At 46.7% G+C, this 18965-nt stretch overlaps 1 protein-coding gene across 4 annotated transcripts in view; it reads right to left on the bottom strand.

The window, feature by feature from the left end:
• Positions 1-18965, bottom strand: part of MAD1 (mitotic checkpoint family protein) — a 161628-nt gene that overhangs the window by 133916 nt on the left and 8747 nt on the right. The window lies entirely within an intron of this gene.

Raw genomic sequence — 18965 nt, 5'->3', positions numbered from 1 at the left:
AGTCTTCGGAAGACCGACGGGTCTATGAGACGGAAAGAAAACCTTATACAAATCACAGTAAGGGTGGAGCTGCTGAAACGAGCATCATCACCCGTGCTGAACCCTAAGTCTGATCATACATAATCAAATACATCTGGATGTAACATTGAAAAGAAAAGAAAAGGACTGCAGTGGAGCAGAATCCTCTGTATGTCATGTCGCCCTGGCTGGTGCATAGTCGGCGATGGAACGCTGGCGCCCGTCAAGGTCTGCCGTGCGTCTCGATCTCCTGGACGAGGCTCGACACAAGCCCAGAGCCACCGTGACTCCCATGGGACGTATCCCAAGTCTAAACAATGACAGGAGGTCCCCCAAAGTAATCTGTGTCCCCCCTCGATGTCTCGTGTGTCGTGTTGCGGTCGTCGGGTCGGGGTCTCTGTCACGTCTGCGGCTAGAGACTGGACGATCAATGTCACTCAATGGAAAGAACTCTGTGATCCTACTCTGAGAGGTGTCTGATGATGTGGCCAAGCCTCGTCGCCTGAGTAAGTACTCTCTGTGTCGGACCCCCTCGTGAATGAAGGCCGCGAGGCATCTCTGATCTAGGTAGGCGAGAAATCTGGAAAGGAGCCTGGAGCCGTCTCTGAAGAGGCAGTGGTAGCGACCTCGGATCTTGTAGTACACTGGGCACCTGAAAATAAAATGCTCCTCCGACTCAACCTCCTGAGAGTCGCACAATATGCATAAGCGATCCTCCCTAGGAATCCCCTCTGCTCTACCGCTCTCTATGCTGAGGCGGTGTGATGATATCCGAAACTGTCCAATGGAGATCCGTAGTGAGTAAGGCATATGAAGCTCAGTGTACCCCAATGGTATGATGAATCCCTCCTCCTAAATACGGAGACAGTAATCTCCGTAGAAACTCAGCTTCACTGGGAGCTCCCTCGGCTCCATAGGTCCTAAAGGTGTGTAGCTGCAGGAGATCCTCTCGAATGACCTGGTTGGTGTGTGGCCCAATCGAGATGGTGGGTGGGAGTATCGGAGGGGCATCTAAACTATACTAAAAAGGAGATATCCTATCGATGTGGAACCCTAGCCTCACAAACCATCTATGAGCCCGTGCCTACCAGCATCACTCGTCTCCCTCTGCTGCAAACCTCACGGAGAAATCGAGAGCCAACCATGGCAACCTCTCTCTCCCTCATGTGCAGTCCCCATATGATCTAACCCGGTATAGATATGTGATGGTCTGAAAGGCTGCATCTAGCTAGAGTGGAGAAGCACCAAACTCGGCCTGAATGATGTGATGTGGTACAGACGGTTTCCCCCGGATCATCCGTGAGAGCATGAGGATCTACAGGTGCTCCACCCGTGTCCACTCTATCTCTGACATGTCAGGCCCCCAACAAGGGCTGCCACACATACCGGCTGGTCAGACCAAGGAGTCGAAGAGAAGAGCCTTGGTCCAAGGGTCTTGGAAGTGGGAGTGAAAGCATTGTCTCTCTAGCCGAGCCAGTGAGGTGTATCCCCTGCTCAATCTGGCCTACATCGCTCGTCTCATCGTGAAGATCGGGCCGAAGAAGATGACCCCCAAGTAAGTGTATGAGGATACGATCTCAATTGGTGACCCACCGAAAGTAAAAGTAACCTGCTTTCGTTGCAAATCATGTGATAAACAAAATCATTGGTGACCTCCAAATCATGTGATAAACAAAAAGCCTGCATTGCATCCAGGTGTCGCTGGAGCCCCTCGGATGTGGACGACAAGAGTGCCACGTCATCGCATAAAGAAGAATCATGATGATCATCCCGGCAAGTGAGCAACGGGTCCCTCCAAACACCCCCATGAAAGTCTCAAGCTCATCGATGTAGAGGCCAAACACGGTCGGTGATAAGGGACAACCATGTTTGACCCCTATGGTACTCAGGATCTCATCTATCCAACCTGTGAGATCTGTCCAACCTGCGCCTGTCCGAACTCGGCCAAACAGGGTCGCTGATAAGAGACAACCCTGTTTGACTCCTATGGTACTCAAGATCTCATCTGTCCAACCTACGTGGATCCGAACTCAGCCTGAGACTCTCTCATACAGTAGCATGACTGCCTAGATGATCTCCTGATCAAATCCCAGTGTCTGTAGGCATGTGATGAGACGAGCTCGAGGTACTGTGTCAAAGGCTTTGCGGAAATCTACAAAGGAGCAATATACCCTCTCCTTCCGTGATCTTGCCTCCTCAATGACACTCCTGAGTGTGAGTATGTGATCCATAGTCCCATGGTCTCGCCTGAAACCGGCTTGACCCCCTGCTCGGAGCCCTCTCATCTCTGCAACCAGGCTGACCGACGCATCCAATACAGCTGCATAGATCTTGGACATCACATGTCCTATCATGATAGTGCTGTAGTTACTCAGGTCCATGGGATCCCCTGCCTTGTGGATGGGGGTGATGGTGTTGAGTGTCCAGGTGCGGGGGAAGCCAAGGCAAACAGCGTTATTGAATGCTTTGCTAGGATCAGGGCTAAGGTGTCGATCCCATATGCGATAAAGTCAGTGTATAGCCCCTCGTGATCCTTAGCTTGGCCATTATGCAGCAGAGTACATAACCAAGAGGTGGTGGTCTAGTGGACCGTGTGGTGTGGGGAAAGATTTGGAAGGCAGCCTCGTGGAGTGTGCGACTAATCAGGGCGACACGGTCCTCTATGAGTGGTATGTGATTGATGTAGGTTAGGAGTCTGTTTAGGCGTCCAGAGGAGGCCGGTGAGAGGCTGTGATTAAAGTGTATGTCGTGGTAGGTGTCGTGCTTCCTATGTGGTGTGTGTGGTGTGGCTAAGCGTGGGGTGGCGATAGTGAAGAATAGGTATGTGTGATCAGCTCCTGGAGGGAGTGGTGCTACGGTGAAGTTGATGATACATGAAGTGAAGGTAGGGGATCCCATGATGTAATCCACTACACTAGTGCCCCCCTCGTGTGCGAAGCAAGTAAAACCATTTGAGGAGAGCCATAGGTCGAGCCCGTTGTAGATGATGAGATCATGCATCCTGCCCAGATCAAGGAGCGCGTGTCCATATGGTGTAACAGGCCCGTGTCGGTCCGATGAGGTTCTGGTCATACCTGTTCCATCTAGGTCCATGTCTGGTAGCATGATAGAGTCGTCTCGGAAGTCCAGGAGTGGTGCCTAGCGCATGCTCGTCCTGGCGTTGAAGTCCCCAACAAGGAGAACTTTCCCACGGACTAAAAGGCCTGGGATATCCTGATGTAAGGGTGCATATGGCGATGTCTCACTCTCCTCTCGTGCCACTCTAGCGAAGTGGGATGTGTCTGGCGGGAAGTAGCATATTGGTATGAAAAGGTCACAGGTGTCTGTGCGTCAAATCCGGATCCACATGAATCGGGAGTGTGCGTCCTTCCTCTCAATGGAGATGGCTCCAACGAGGGAAGACCTGTATAATACTGCGACCCCACCTAATCCTCGAACTGCTTCTGTATCCCTCATCTCATCCCTGAAGGCTGACTCCCATGTGTAGCCACTGACTATCGGTAGTGGACGCTTTGGGCTCTGGTGTGTCTCCATGTAAAAGACTATGTCTCGTCCTGTATAAGACTCCGAGAAGTTCCCTGGGTCTGACCATAAGGTACCATTACAGTTCCAAATGGTGCAGTCTACGGTCTCGAAAACCTGAGTCTCATAGGCCCCGTCCACCTAGGAGGTACAGGTGGAAGCCCGACGGGTGCCGGTCAGCAACCTACCATCTCGGACCACAGCCCATTTCCCCTCCTTGCAGGCAACATCCTGCTGCTACAGAAGAACTCGTCGCTCCTCAATCTATAGTGGTGTCAAATCCTCGTCCATGGACAGGGTGGGATGCTCTCGTAGAGAGACTCAATGTCGCAGTGTCGCTAGTCGAGCATGTGAATCTCTGAAGTGAATGACTAGGGGCTGCTCTTGGTTGGGATCTCTCCCAACACGCCATGCTCCCTCTATGCCATGGTCGGGGACTCCCATGGTGGTGGTCACAAAGGTGATCGCCTCGTTGTTGCTCCTGTATGGCGGCTGAAACAGTTGCCTTTGCGGGCTCCCGTTTCGCCACGTCCACCCATCTAGTCATCTCTGCTATAGCCGACTGTATCGTGGCTATCTGTGCCTCCATCTCTGTGACTGGGGTCCCTCCAGGCGCTGCTCTGAGGGTCCCAAGCTCCTCTCGAAGCTGTGTGATGTGGTGTCTGAGTCCCTAGATAAGGGTGCCTTGCTCTTGTATAATGCGGGCTTGCTCCTGGGTGTAATGTGTCAGCTCTACCTGACGGGCCCGAATGCTATGTATCTCAGCCAATAGGGAGTCCCAAGCATCTGGCGGGGGCCTAAGATGTCCTGGTCCAGGTGGGAACTGGATCTCGAGAGGGGTTGGAATGAAGGTGGGCTGTTGAGGTTATACTGAGGGTGGGGGCAGCATGATCTGGGCGGGGGAGTGATATGTAGGAGTACCGAGGCCGGACGAGGTGATGAAGGGTGGCCGACTGAGAGGTGGAGGTGATACGAGGGGAAAGTACTGTGGAGCCGTGGCTAGTGGGGCCAGTGGTGAGGCTACTAGAGAGGAGACCTGTGATGATGATGCAAGAGAGGTGATGTAGATGATGAGGCAGATGATGGTGGTGAAATAGTGGTCGTAACCATAGAGGTTGAGGATGTGGTGAGCAGCATGGGCTTTGGGTGGGCCTCTTTCTTGTGGGCCGCGGTGCTGTCCACTGTCAAACCGCTCCGGTTGCTGCGTTTGTTGAAGTCCTCCAGACTGAGTTGCTTTTGTGTTTTCGCCTTGTCACCATTCCCTTTCCCCATCTCCACGTGTATGCAGATTTAAATCGAAGGGTCTCCCGCCTAGTCTCCTGTCCTCGGAAGATTGATGGGTCTATTAGACTGAGAAAATCCTGACACAAGTGAGCTGTGAGGGTGGAGCTACTAAACGAGCATCCACACCAATGCAGAAAAGGCCTCACGGGCCTATGAAACAAGGTACACATCAAAAAATGATAGTACTACATCTCCGAGGAGAGAGGGAGTGCACAAGGCATCTCTTAGAGAGTGCATAAAGCAGCAAACTTATTATAAAGCATACCCATACTCTAGTGCTATCATAGTGTGACCTTTATTACATTAGTTTAAGACTGAAAGTCTTTGGGCTTAGATTTGAATTCTCTGATCAATGCTTGTCCCTCGCGGTCGACCACCCATTTTCCTGCTTGCCTGGCTTCTTTCACTTTCAATGGATCTTGGCTTGAGCTGAGTCAGAGTGAGTTCCTTAGATACCATATCTTCGTGCCCTTCAGGTTGGGTGTTTGTAGGAGAATCTTGATCTTTGCTGCCTTGTCATTGACAGAGACTTGTATCTGTATCCCCTTTTCCAAGATATTCTAGATGACATTTGGATCCTATTCCACTTGCGGTATCTTCTCCTTGAGGTAGTTGAATGTGTCTTCTGTCTTCTGTGTATGTCCATGTGACTAGGCAGCCATCTACTAATCCCCCCACGCGTAGGATCAGCTTGTTAGATTCTCTAGTTTCCTACTCTTTCCCTTCCCTGTACAGATCCGCTTTGTTCACTATATTGTTTACATCTGTTGCCATCTCTTCATAGATTTCACCAGACTGTTGCTGACCATTTCCTACGCTTCAAAAACCAGCTATGGTGTTGGTAGAGACGGGTTATACTTGAGCAGCACCTCCTTGATGACTTCTTGCTTTCCATTTCCCTCCATGTAGACAATGCTGGACATGCTTTGTGGATTGAGGGGCTTCATTATCTGATATGTTTTTGCATATGGGCTAGGAGTCGGGGCCAAGTCTGCAACAAACGAGGGGCCTCTTGGGTGTCTCCATATCGGCCTGTACAAATCAGACAACCCCCATCCTGTTGTAGTTAACCCTGAGATGGGCTGGTGGGTTTCAACCCACCTCAGAGTCCCCCCAACATGGGGCTTGTTGTTTACTACTATCGTGCACTCGGCCCCTTCTACGTGCGACCTTGCGCAAGAGCTGCTTCTGGCGGTGATATTGCAATTGCTAGCCCATATGCAAAAACATATCAGATAATGAAGCCCCTCAATCCACAAAGCATGTCCAGCATTGTCCACATGGAGAGAAATGCAAAGCAAGAAGTCATCAAGGAGGTGCTGCTCAAGTATAACCCTCTCCACCAACACCATAGCTGGTTTTTGAAGCGTAGGAAATGGTCAGCAACAGTCCGGTGAAATCTATGAAGAGATGGCAGCGGCCCCTTCTACGTGCGACCTTGCGCAAGAGCTGCTTCTGGCAGTGATATTGCAGTTGCTAGCCCGCCGTCATCATTGGTGGCGGCATTGCTACTGGGGTTGTTGCTAGTGGCACTGATGCTAACGCTGTTGTCGCGGGTGCTGCTACAAGCAGATGGGAGGGAGGAGCTACAGGAATATATATATATATATATATATATAAAATAGAGAGAGAGAGAGAAAGAAAGAAAGAAAGAAAGAGAGTTTATTAGCGTCCTCGTGGGGCCAAAAATGACCCATGGGGGAAGAGTCTCCTCAAGGAGAGAGGTCAGGATTCTATGAGTTCTTGACGACAGGTAAAAAGACGAGTGACAAAAGATCCCAATGCTACCGGAGAGGCAGTGGAGAGAACTGATGTCAACTTAGCGAAGTCCCCCAGTATCTGCTGGTAGTCCTCCCTGATATGTGCATATCGGGGGCACTGTAGAGCTACATGTGCCTCCGTCTCAACTGTCTGCATGTCACAAAGGGTATAGACTCTAGCATGTCTAGGCTGGTGTATCCAAGCTCCCTGCTCAATGGCAAATGTATGAGATCTGGTACGGAACCTGGCGATGTTTCTGTGATATAGAAGGGGGATAGGTGTGCTAATATAAGACTGAGCATGAGTCTCTATGGACATGTATGTAGACCAACATGTGGGATTTATGTTGTCTTGGTAATATTCCAGCTTTACCCTCTTTTCACTTGTCAACCAGTGATTCCGCAAAGTGCTCAGTAAAGATAGTTGAAACTCTTGCATGTTGACCTTTTCAGGCGGCATGATCAAATATGCTTCCACTTTCCATCTGCTGAGAGAGAGAGAGAGAGAGAGAGAGAGAGAGAAAGAAAGAAAGAAAGAAAGAAAGTGTATTATTGTCCACTAAAGGCCAAAATGGGGCCATGGGACATCAAGAACTCTGCATACAAGATAGCACAAAATCAACGTGCCACAAAGAAGAGGCATCGTCGAATATCATCTAAGTGCTACGCAATACAATGCAAGTGAAAGTACATAATGTCAAATCTGAGCCTAAATACAAAGTAAACTAGATGCAAGGAAACCGCCCCTGGGTGCAAAATGGGGGGATGAGTACAATATGCCAATGCAAAGATACAAGTCCAGGTGTCACGGAGTCTGAGAACCAAAATAATACTGGAAATCCTGTCCATCGACTCTGCCTCCTGCTATGAGAGTACAAATCTGAGCAAAGGTGAGGTGAGCCGCTGGTGGGGCGAGATCTCCATGAGTAAGTCTCCTCCGAAAAGCTGCCATCATCCTGGATCATCTGGAGATGAAGCGGCGAGTATGTCCCCTATGTAACAAGATCCTGCGGCGTCTACAAGAGAGAGAGAGAGAGAGAAGAAAGAAAGAAAGATTTATTAACGTCTTCAAGAGGCCTCGCGGGCCTATGAGACAAAGTGCAAAATAGAGGTAACTCATACAAACCACAGTGGGCTGAAGCAAAGGGATCGCTAAGACCCTTGCTGAGAGAGAGAGAAAGAAAGAAAGAAAGTTTATTAAAGTCTTCGGAAGACCGATGGGTCTATGAGACTATGAAAAACCTGATACAATGCTAGTGGAGCTACTAAACGAGCATCCACACCAATGCAGAATGCAAAAATGCAAAATGGCAGTACTAAGTCCTAAGTACTAAGTAGAACATAGTCATGTCGATAGTCAACTATATGTCAATCTCAGCATCATCATCAACATCATCATCGTCATGAACAGCACGACATCAGGATGGATGAGGCAGTGGAAGTGGAGGCATGAGGTCAGCAATAGAACGATGTCGCCCCCTCAAGGGTGCAGTCTTGCTACGTCTCCTGGTCGTAGCTCTGCGTCTAACCAGGGCCCCTGTGACCCCCGTTGGTCGGGCTCCCACTCTAAACAAGGAGGGGATGTCCCAAGTATGATATGTGTGTCTGAGCTGTCGGGTCACAAGCTCCGGTTCACGGTCATGTCGAGGTCTAGTCTCGTGGGGGTTTATGTGATCTGGCTGAAAGAACTCCGTGATAGAGCTCTGAGAGGTATCAGTCGAGGAAGAAGTCTACTCATGTCTCCGTGCTCGGAGTACCCTCTCGCAGTGTCTAAGCACCTCATGAATGAAACCTGCCAAACACCGCTGGTCTGGGTAGAAGAAAAAACGGGCCAAAATCCCATAACTGTCTCTAAAGAGGCAGTAGAAACACCCTCCGATATCATAGTAAACAAGACACCTAAAGATGAAATGCTCCTCTGTCTCAACCTCCTGCATGTCACACAGTGTGCATATGCGCCTCTCCCTAGGTAACGTCACCGAAAGAGAGAGAGAGAGAGAGAGAGAGAGAGAGAGAGAAAGAAAGTTTATTAAAGTCTTCGAAAGACTGATGGGTCTATGAGACTGTGAAAATCCTAATTCAACAAGCTGTGGTAGTAGAGCTACTAAACGAGCGTCCATATCAATGCAAAATGCAAAAATGCGGAATGGCAAGACTAAGTCCTAAAATACAACATAGTCGTGTCAATGGTCGACTATATATCAATCTCAGCATCATCATCAATATCATCATCATCATCCGCAGCAGCAAGATATCAGGATGGATGAGGCAATGTAGGCATGAAGTCGGTAATAGAGTGATGTCAGCCACTCAGACGTGCGGTCCTGCCACGTCTCTGTGAGAGCGGAGATTGAGAGAGAGAGCAAAAGAGTGAGAGCTGGAGAGCTGAAAGCTTGAGAGCTGAGTTGCAATAGAAGAGTGTAAACAGTACAACTGAAACTGTAAGAGATAAGGTTTTGTCCTAGTGACAAAACCTTAGTAGTCACTAACCATAGTTAGTGAACTAACAGCGGTTAGGGAAAAAACCTCTTAAAGAGGAAAAGTGCCCCTAACTAGCTTATTAAATTACATTGGTCACTACAGAATTATATCTATAATTCTAACACCCCCCTGCACTGCCAATGTCATGTACAAGGCTGATCAATCACCAAACAGATATAACTTCAGGGCACTGCGAAATGCCTCAAACTTTTCACGTGGTAGTGCTTTGGTGAAAATATATGCAACGTTGTCATGTGTGAACACAAAGATCATACTCATATCTCCTGCATGCAACTTCTCTCTGACGTAGTGATAGTGAACCTCAATGTGCTTCGTGCGAGCATGAAACACTAGATTCTTTGCCACTGCAATGGCACTCTGACTATCAGTGAGAATTGGAGAAGGACCCTCCAAAAACAGATGAAGATCAGCAAATAGACATCGCAGCCAGACACATTCAACTGTTGCTGTGAAAGCTGCCCTGTACTCAGCTTCACATGATGAGGTAGCCACTGTAGATTGTTTCTTGCTCAGCCAGGAAATGCAAGATTTACCCAAAAAGAAACAATTGCCACTAGTGGACTGCCTAGTGTCATAATCACCAGCCCAATCTGAATCACTGTAGGCATGCATCTGCAAGTCACCCCCCCTGGGAAATAGCAAGCCGAAAGACTTAGTGCCTTGCAAATAACGGAAGATGCGCTTAACTGCCTGCCAATGCATAGTTTTTGGCCTGTGCATGTACCTGCTCACCTGAGATACTGCAAACTGAATATCAGGTCTACTGTTGCAGAGATATATGAGGCATCCAACAGCCTGAATGTAAAGTGTGGCATCAACTAATTCTCTTGCATCATGCATTGTGAGTTTCAGCCCCGGCTCCATGGGAGTGGCTATGGGCTTACAATCATGCATGTTAAATCTGTCCAAGAGTTTCTCCACATACTTGGACTGAGACATAACAGTGCCATGTGTCTCATGAGAGAACTGGATCCCCAAATAAAAGTGAAGCAGCCCCAAATCTGACATGTCAAAGTTGGTCTACAAATCAGCTTTGAAATCTGCAATTTTGTCTTCATTGGACCCTGTGAGCAGTAAATCATCGACATAAAGAAGGATGACTAAAATTTCCCCCCCCATCATTCTTGATGTAGAGGGTGCTCTCAGTAGGACTATTGTGCAACCCGTTGCTGGTCAAAAAGGCATGAATCTTGGCATACCATGCACGAGGGGCCTGTTTCAGCCCATATAAAGCTTTGTTTAGCTTGCATACTTGAAGTGCATTTGCTGTAATTTCAAAGCCTGGAGGTTGTTTGACATACACCTCTTCCAGCAAGTCCCCATTTAAGAAGGATGTTTTTATGTCCAACTGATGAACATTCCACTCAAAATGTGCAGCCATTGCAATAACTGATCTGATGGTGGTCATCCGGGATGTAGGAGCGAATGTCTCCTCATAATCTATGCCCTTTTTCTGAGCATAGCCTTTAGCAACCAGCCTTGCCTTGTATCTGTCAATGGAGCCACCTGGCTTCCGTTTGACCTTGAAAACCCATCGTGTGCCAATGGCATGTTTACCTGGTGGCAAGTCTACAACATCCCAAGTCTGATTTTTGTCAATGGACTGAAACTCATCGTGCATGGCATTCATCCAATGCACATTGTCCTTTGCCTCTTCGAATGTGGCAGGCTCCTCCTCATCAAGAAGAGTACCTGCATATGCTGATTCCACTGAATTAGCACCTTCCATGTGCCTTGCTGCACTGCGAGTCCTGCCAGGTAACGAAGCATCAATTTTACTCTCCCTGAGAGTCTGTAACAGCCAGTTTGGGACTGTTTTTGCTGCATGTATGTCTGCAATTTCTTGCTGCACCACCTGTTCCACTGCCTGTGGAGGTGGCAAGACATCCTGTGGCGGAACTAAAGCATCGGGAGGTGGCTGTAAATTCTAATTTGCATCAGAAATATCAGGAGGGGAACCCAAGGCAATGGGTAGCAACCCCTCAAAGACATCCTCCAAAGAAGAAGGCATTTGAAATTCAGCCTGAGTGTGAGCTGAATTTTCTGCAAATATCACATCTCTACTGACAATGATCTTGCGTGTAGTAGGATTGTAGAGATGGTACCCCTTGCTTTCTGCACTTACCCAACAAATATGCACCTAATGGCTTTATCTGACAACTTGTGCCTAAATTCAACTAGCACATGAGCATAAGCAAGGCATCCAAAGACGCGGAAATGATCCACTGAAGGCTTTCTCCCATTCCAGACCTCATAGGGAGTTTTTGTTTTTAAAGCCTTAGTGGGAGCCCGATTCAAAATGTAATTGGCACACATCAGATCCTCAAGCCAGAATTTGTGAGGCATGTGTTTGCTTTTCAGCATACATCTGTCCATCTCCATGAGAGTTCTGTTTTTCCTCTCAGCTTTGCCATTTTGCTAAGGGGTCAGCCTGACTATGAGCGGATGCACAATACCCTTGCCTTTCAGAAATGCATCAAAATCTGTAGACAAGTATTCCCCACCTCTATCTGTGCGCAATGTCTGTATCTTGAGTCCAGTTTCATTTTCAACCATGGCTGAAAAGTGTTTAAACACCATGAAGACTTCTGATTTGCGCTTCAGCCCAGAAACCCAAGTGAAATTGGAGTAATCATCAATAAATGTAACGAAGTAGAGATGACCACCCAATGATGGAGTCCTCATGGGACCACAAACATCACTGTGTACAAGCTGTAATCTGCGGACAGCTTTAACTGAACCATCCTTTTTGAAGGGAGATCTATGCATCTTACCCAAAATGCACCCTTCACAGGCATGTGGAGCAGGTATCTCAAGAGGTGGCAATGCATCAACCATGGAATGCTTCTGAAGTGTCATCAAGCTGTTGTAATGCATGTAGCCATATCGGGCATGCCATAATTCTGCATTCTGCATGGCAGCAGTAGGGGTAGAAACTGCAAGAGCATGGGCTGCTCTTTTCTCAAAAAGATCAAGCTGAAAAAGCCCACGCAGCAGAGTACCAGATAATCTTAAGGCATAATCATCTTCCCTGTCTCGGACAGCACATTTGTCATCCTCAAAGATGACCTAAAATCCAGCTCTGTCAAGAGTGGACACTAAAAGAAGATTTTTGGTTATACCAGACACATATAAGACATCTGAAAGTCTGAAAATTGAGCCATCAATGGCAGTAAGCTCAACATCTCCTGTGCCACGTACTGAATATGATGAGTTATTGGCACAAGTGACTTTCTTACCAACGGGAGGTGGATGCAAGGAAGTAAAAAGACACTTCCTAGAAGTGATGTGCTTGGATGCACCGCTGTCAAAATACCAAGTGTTCAGTGTTTCATTGACACTGAAAGCAGATGCATCCGTAGAAGAGTCATAACTGCAAGTCAAAAATGCATATGTATCATCATTACAAGTGGCTGTACTATCCCGAGCATCTGGAGCAGCCAGCCTAGAATCTGAAATGCAAGATAAAAAGGCATAATCATGTCCAACAAAGTTGGCTGCAGCATCCCCACTCTCAGATGCATGAGGAGCTGAATCTGAAACAGCCATACCGGAGCTGTTTTTCTTCTCTTTTGCAAGCCTTTTCCTGCATTCTGCAATGTGATGACCTGGCTTTTTGCCGTAGTGACAAAAACCCTTCTTCTTGGGCTTACTTGCATCATTTTTAGCCTTTTGTGAAGGCTGTCCTGACCCACTGGAAGGCTGATTTACTGATGTCTTTGCCTGTCCCTTTGTTTTTTATTTAAACTTTGAGAGCATAGCTTGTTCACCTGCACGTGAAGCCAAGTTTTTCCTGGTCTGCTCTTCCTCGAGCAGAAGTCCTATCAACTCATGAAAAGTGAGAGGATTTGCACCCCCCCTCAATGATAAGTTCAGCGAGGTATGAAAGCTGAGATAAGACTCAGGAAAAGAATTCAGAGTGGTTGTAATCATCTCTAAATCAGGAATAATCTCATCTATGTTTAACAATTGCTCTCTGAGATCCTGTAGCTTTGTGAGGTGGACTGACATGGAGTCACCCTCTTCCATATGTGTATTACGAGGTCTTACACGACCGGATATGCGGAATGATAAATCTTTTCACTGAAAGAGAGATGCATGACAAAGCTAAGGCATCCCGTGAATCCCATCTCTTCTGCTCTGGAGTAGTGGCTATAGCTGCACCAACAACTTGTTCTGCAGCTGCACCCTGTGCACGACCTCTTCCACCTCCTTGCTGAGGAGGGGTATTAGGTGCCATACCTGCTGGTTGGATCTCACCCCCATCCACATAATCCCATAAATTGCGAGAAATCAGAATATTGCGTATCATAAAACTCCAGAGGGAGTAGTTGGAACCATCCAACTTGTTTTCCTGTGAAAGACCACCGAACTGGAAGTCATTCTGATTTTGCTGGGCCATATCTGAGAAAGAGATTTAAGCAGATACAAAACTGAATTCCCTTACTCGGAATGAAATGCACAACTCCCAAAAAACACAGCCAAGCACTAGCTGTAAATGCAACTCAGATTTCTGCACTTGCATTGTCAGAAATCTGTCCAAGCATCAAAAACTCTCCAGAATCTGCCAAAAGTGCTGCAAAACACTTCAAGAAAGGCAGTATGAACTGAAATCTCCAGAAATTGCTCTCCCAACACAAAAGCCCCAAAATAGGCCCGAAATTGCCCGAAATTGCTGGGCCATATCTGAGAAAGAGATTTAAGCAGATACAAAACTGAATTCCCTTACTGGGAATGAAATCTACAACTCCCAAAAAACACAGCCAAGCACTGGCTGTAAATGCAACTCAGATTTCTGTACTTGCACTGTCAGAAATCTGTCTAAGCATCAAAAAACTCTCCAGAATCTGCCAAAAGTGCTGCAAAACACTTCAAGAAAGGCAGTATGAATTGAAATCTCCAAAATTGCTCTCCCAACACATAAGCCCCAAAATAGGCCTGAAATTGCAACTGGAAAGGGGCAAATTGATCAAAAGCCCCAAATGTTGCAAGAATTGCCCTTTGCCCTCTATCTGCAAAAGCCCCAAATTTTACTGCAGAATTGCAGTGTAATCACAAAATCCCCAAATTTCTTCAAGAAATTGTACTGCAAAACTGAAAGCCCCAAATTTCAAGCTTGAAATTGCAATCAAAAAGGGGCAAATTCACTAAAAGCCCCAAATTTGCAATTTCTGAACAAAAGCCCCAAATTTTAGACCAAATTTGCAGATCTATCTGCAATGTTTGCTTTGCAAGTAACTATGAACCTGAAAATACCCCAAATTTGTGAAGTAGATCCTGTAATTTGATTGCAATGTCTGCAACAAACAAAATGCCCCAAATGTACTCCCAAAAAACTGAGCCAAACAATGGCTGTCTGCAAAATGTGCCTGCCAAAGATCACTTGCGAGTTTCTCCTGTACGGAATCAGAGATTGTACGGAGGACTACCTGCTGTACGGAAGCAGGACCAGTACGGAAGTACTGTACGAAAGTCAAGCCTGTACGGTAGCATAAATGAAGACCTGCTGTACGGAATGTACGCGCAGGTACAGCTGATATGTACGACGATGACGCAAGTTGTACGACCAACGAAGGCTGGGATCCAATTTGCAGATTGGCAACAAGGTGAACAGCAGTAAGAATACATTGCCCGAAGCATTCAAGGGCTTGTGATTTAATATTCAAGCTCCGAACGTGCACAAAGAGACCATATATATCAGATCGCAATTTGCATAGGGAGCCTCTCCCTAAATGAGAAAAGGTGCATACGTGTGCAAGGTGAATGCAAGAGAGAGCAAGCAAGAAGCTAGAACAGAATTCGCAACTGAGGAATAAGGCATCTGGAGAGGAGATTTAAAGTACCCAAAGCTACTCCAATCTAGCACAAAGCAGAAAGTTACAAAAAAGGAAGGCTCAAATTAAATCAGAAAGCTAAAATAATTAAAAAATAAGGCTTTAACTAAATCAGAAAGCTAAAAATAATAATTATATATAAGTTAGCTACCTAGTATTAACTATAGGTTACTCAAGCTAACCTAATCCTAGGGTCAATTTTTTAAAACAGTTAATTATTCTACCTTGACCTCTTAAAACTAGCCCCATGACCCCTCTACACATGCACATGAGAATTAAAAGAGGGGCTAAGAAAAAATCGTTTATTCCCAAATTTGCATCCCAATTTTCACTGTCGATTAAATCCCATATTTTCACCATCAGATAACCCCAAATTTCCACAATCAGGTAGACCTCTATGTGATCCAGCATGCACATGAGTGACCAGGGTTCTATCAATTATGTGTGGAAAACACTCAACAGGTTAGATGGTTTTGGAGCTCGCTCCTGCCTCATAGGGTAGTGTAGGTTATTTCCCTCTGCTTCAGGAAGTCAAGTATCACTACCCAACATCACCTCTAACGCTCGACTGAAGGTGTAAGGACTAGCTAGATCTACCCTAAAGGTGTGCGAAGCATTTTAGCCTTAAACAGTAAATTGAAGAATGATCACGTGGAGGGTAATGCAGTAATCGACTCCAAAGTCTATAAGTATGTCAAAAACGGGCAATTCCATTGTGTGGAATCCATCATATGCACTAACTACCTGAGCACTGTAAAAAAGTATCAGCACTGGCTAGCCTCACAAAAGGTGCACCCACCATAGCAAAGATGGTGTAACTCAGACACAATGAAAACCATGCCAAGGGCTATACTTGAATAAATGATAACTAATTGACTGGATTTACTGAAAAAAACGGCTGGCGGGCATGTGAAGTCCCGTAAATATAACTCACACAGATGATTAGTAAAATGTGAACATAAACAATAATAAATAAATGAGAAAGAGAAATCGATATCAATAGGCCCGTTACATTCGTCTATTTTGCTGATTCTGCCCAACGTGCATTGCTCTCCCTCACATGCATTAGCTGCTATGCGTACTCCTCTATGCTGACTGTGACATCAATCTAAGCATTTGTCTGCTTGTAGTTATTGTCATGAGGGTATTTCTAGCGCAGGCACGTTGGCCTGCATGTGGACAGGACCCTGGGAAAACAAAGAGCGAGGTCATGGATTGCCTGACATGCTAGAACCCCTAGCATTTGTGCCTTGGCGGCAAATGAGAGGTCTAGGACCAAGAGGGGCCCAAAGAACCTTAGGATTTGAAGATGTTCATTGGTGGGGTTTTAAAAAGGCCCCACTAGAGGGGGCCTAGGGGCAAATGAAAGCCCTAGGGGGAAACCTAAGGCGTGGGCTGCAACGTGGCATGCCCATGCACTTCCTTTTGGAAAGGAAGGCCTTAGAAGGCCAAAAGGAAAATGGATGACCGGATTCGGACGGAGAGTGTGGGAGTGCCGAAAAACGGAGAAGGTTGGTGGCCGTAGGATGGTACGAAATAGATCCTAAGAGCTGGAAGGAGCCACGCATACGGACCGGCAATGGAAGGCAAGGCTGCTGCAGTACGAACTGTATGGACAGTCCGCACGTGGGTAATAAATGAGGCTGTATGGTTGGAGCCGTACGTTCTGTCTATTGAGTATGGGCTATTGTGTACGGGTTATTACGTACGGAAGTACGGAGGCTCATCTGTAGGGTGTACGGATTGTGTACAGGCTGTGGTACGGTCATCTACGCTTGTGTGGTACAGTCATCTACACTATGGTATGGTGCACTTGCAGGCTTGTGTACGGACTGCGCACGGGCTACTGAACTCCCGAGCACACGCTGATGCGTATGAGCTGGCTGGTTGTCCCCTTGGGCAGCATGCAAGTATGAGGCAGATAGGCTGGTGCTCACCTCGGGCTGCCTGCTCATCTTGGGGCACATGTGGGCAGCTGTTTCTGTTCAATGCTCCATCTAAAGATGGTTGAGCATTTCGAAGCTTGGTTGGCCCAGGGATGCACATGGGCATGTCCTTTGATGCTGGTTGTGTAATTATGCTTAATTTCTCTGCTTAAGCAGATGGATGTCCTTGTGGGCACTGGTTGCAGCTATGGAACATTGTGTGGCTAAGTGGGGCTGCTGGTGTGTGCCCATGGTTGGGCAGAGATAAATGCCATCTGCCAGGGATTGAGCAAAGCAATGACCAGCATAGTATATGCTTGGTGAGGAGAATGAACACAGAGGCTATGCATGTCGGTCATGTTGGCCAATGAGCAGTGGGCTGTGTTTTTGGGGAGGCTGGTTGCAGGATAGTTCACAATGAATGCTTGCAGAGTAAGTTCGCGCTTCTGAGCACCGTGGGCAGTTTAGTGATGTATTCCAGTGAGTCACTGGACACTTGTGGTTGTCTGGGGAGCGTGTGGCCTGGTTTGGGCTGCTAATAAACGCCCTCAGCAAGTGTTTGCACTAAGAATGGATGCCTATGGTCACATGGGTGTGAGAGCAGAGCCCCACAGGGCTAATATGTTGTGATATTGATGCCTACTGTGAGTGAGAAGAGCACTAAATGCAAGTGGGTTCGAATTCATTGTGTATCCTGTTTGCAAGCTTTGCTAGGTAACATGTCCCATGTGGGAATATGTTTTTGGTTTCTCTAGGAGATATGTCACATGCAGGCAATGGTTGTTAGGCTAACGGCACATCTTTGGTACAGCCTCATTGTTGAGTAGGCAAGGGTCAGGAAATCCATGCTTGGAATGGGAAGTATCCCTGGAATCATTTTCTTTCTCTTTTAGGAGGCACTGCCCATGCACACTTATGGACTCTTGTTTTCATTGGTCTCATATGAAGTCTCATGTGATTGATTACTCCATCCCTTCACCCTAGTGATAGACAATGAGATTTAAAAAAAAGTATAATAAAGCAAAGTGCCAACTTAGATTAAGGGGATGGTTAGTCCTTGAAAAGAGGACCAAAATACAAAAAGTGGCAAACTTTCGATAGCCTACACTGCTATAGTAGTTAACCATCCCTCTAGAGACAATTTAGAACACATGGAAGGATGTCCCTAAGCAAGAGTCGTTCTCTAAAAACAACAATCCCTGATTAAATAGGTTAACCCATTAGGGGAGAATTGGGGTCTCCACAGGGCCCCCAATTAGTGTTTCCTATTTTCAAGGGATTAGTGAGGTATTTGAGGTGTACCAATGGGAGAGAAGGGAAAAGAGATGAGGGGGAAAGAGAGAAGGGGGAAAGAGAAAATAAGAGAAGAGGGAAAAAAGAGAAGGGGGAAAAAGGAGAATAAGAGAAGGGGGAAGAAGGAAAGAGTGGGAGGGGAAGAGAGGGTTCCTACACCCATCACTGCACTGTCTATCTATCTATCTATCTATCTATCTATCTATCTATCTGTCTGTCTGTCTGTCTCTCCATCTATTGTCTATCTATGTATCTGTGTATCTACCTATATGTCTGTCTATCGCCCAAGAGGGATGGTACAGGTGTGACTGCCCCAATGTTTGTTGTGTTGTGATGCAAGTTCTCTTATGGAAATCAAGTTGATGTCTCAGGATGTATGCTATCAATAGGGTGAGAGACTATTACACATGACAATCCTTGACAGTGGAGAAAGCTTATGTATGCTTTCTTTCTCTGCTTTGAGCAGATGAATGGTTAATTGGGCACTAGTGACAGCTGTGGGGAACTGTGTGGCCAAGGGTGGTTTACCGAAAGGGGCGCCAAGATTTGGGGCCAATCTGTGTCTTTGTCTTGGTGCAAGGGCACTCTAGCTCCCAATCTGCTGGCATTACTTTGGCTGAATTGTTAATGTGACAGTGTTGACTCGTTACTTCTTAGTTTTACTGCCCTTTGATTTTATTGAAGGCCGGTTTCATAGTTATCCATTGCAAGATCTTACCCCTTATCAAGCCGAAACCTTCATGCAGGTGCGTGAGGTAACAATATGCAGTTCAGACAATTTACAGCCAGCCTATGCATTCCATTGTTTGAGTACACATACTCCATCT

Source organism: Dipteris shenzhenensis, chromosome 12, assembly GCF_047967505.1.
Source record: "Dipteris shenzhenensis isolate YYH24624 ecotype China chromosome 12, Dip_SZ_1.0, whole genome shotgun sequence".
In the NCBI taxonomy this organism is placed as follows: Eukaryota; Viridiplantae; Streptophyta; class Polypodiopsida; order Gleicheniales; family Dipteridaceae; genus Dipteris; species Dipteris shenzhenensis.
The sequence above is the reverse complement of the archived record's forward strand: the minus strand, read 5'-3'. Positions and strand labels throughout refer to the sequence as shown.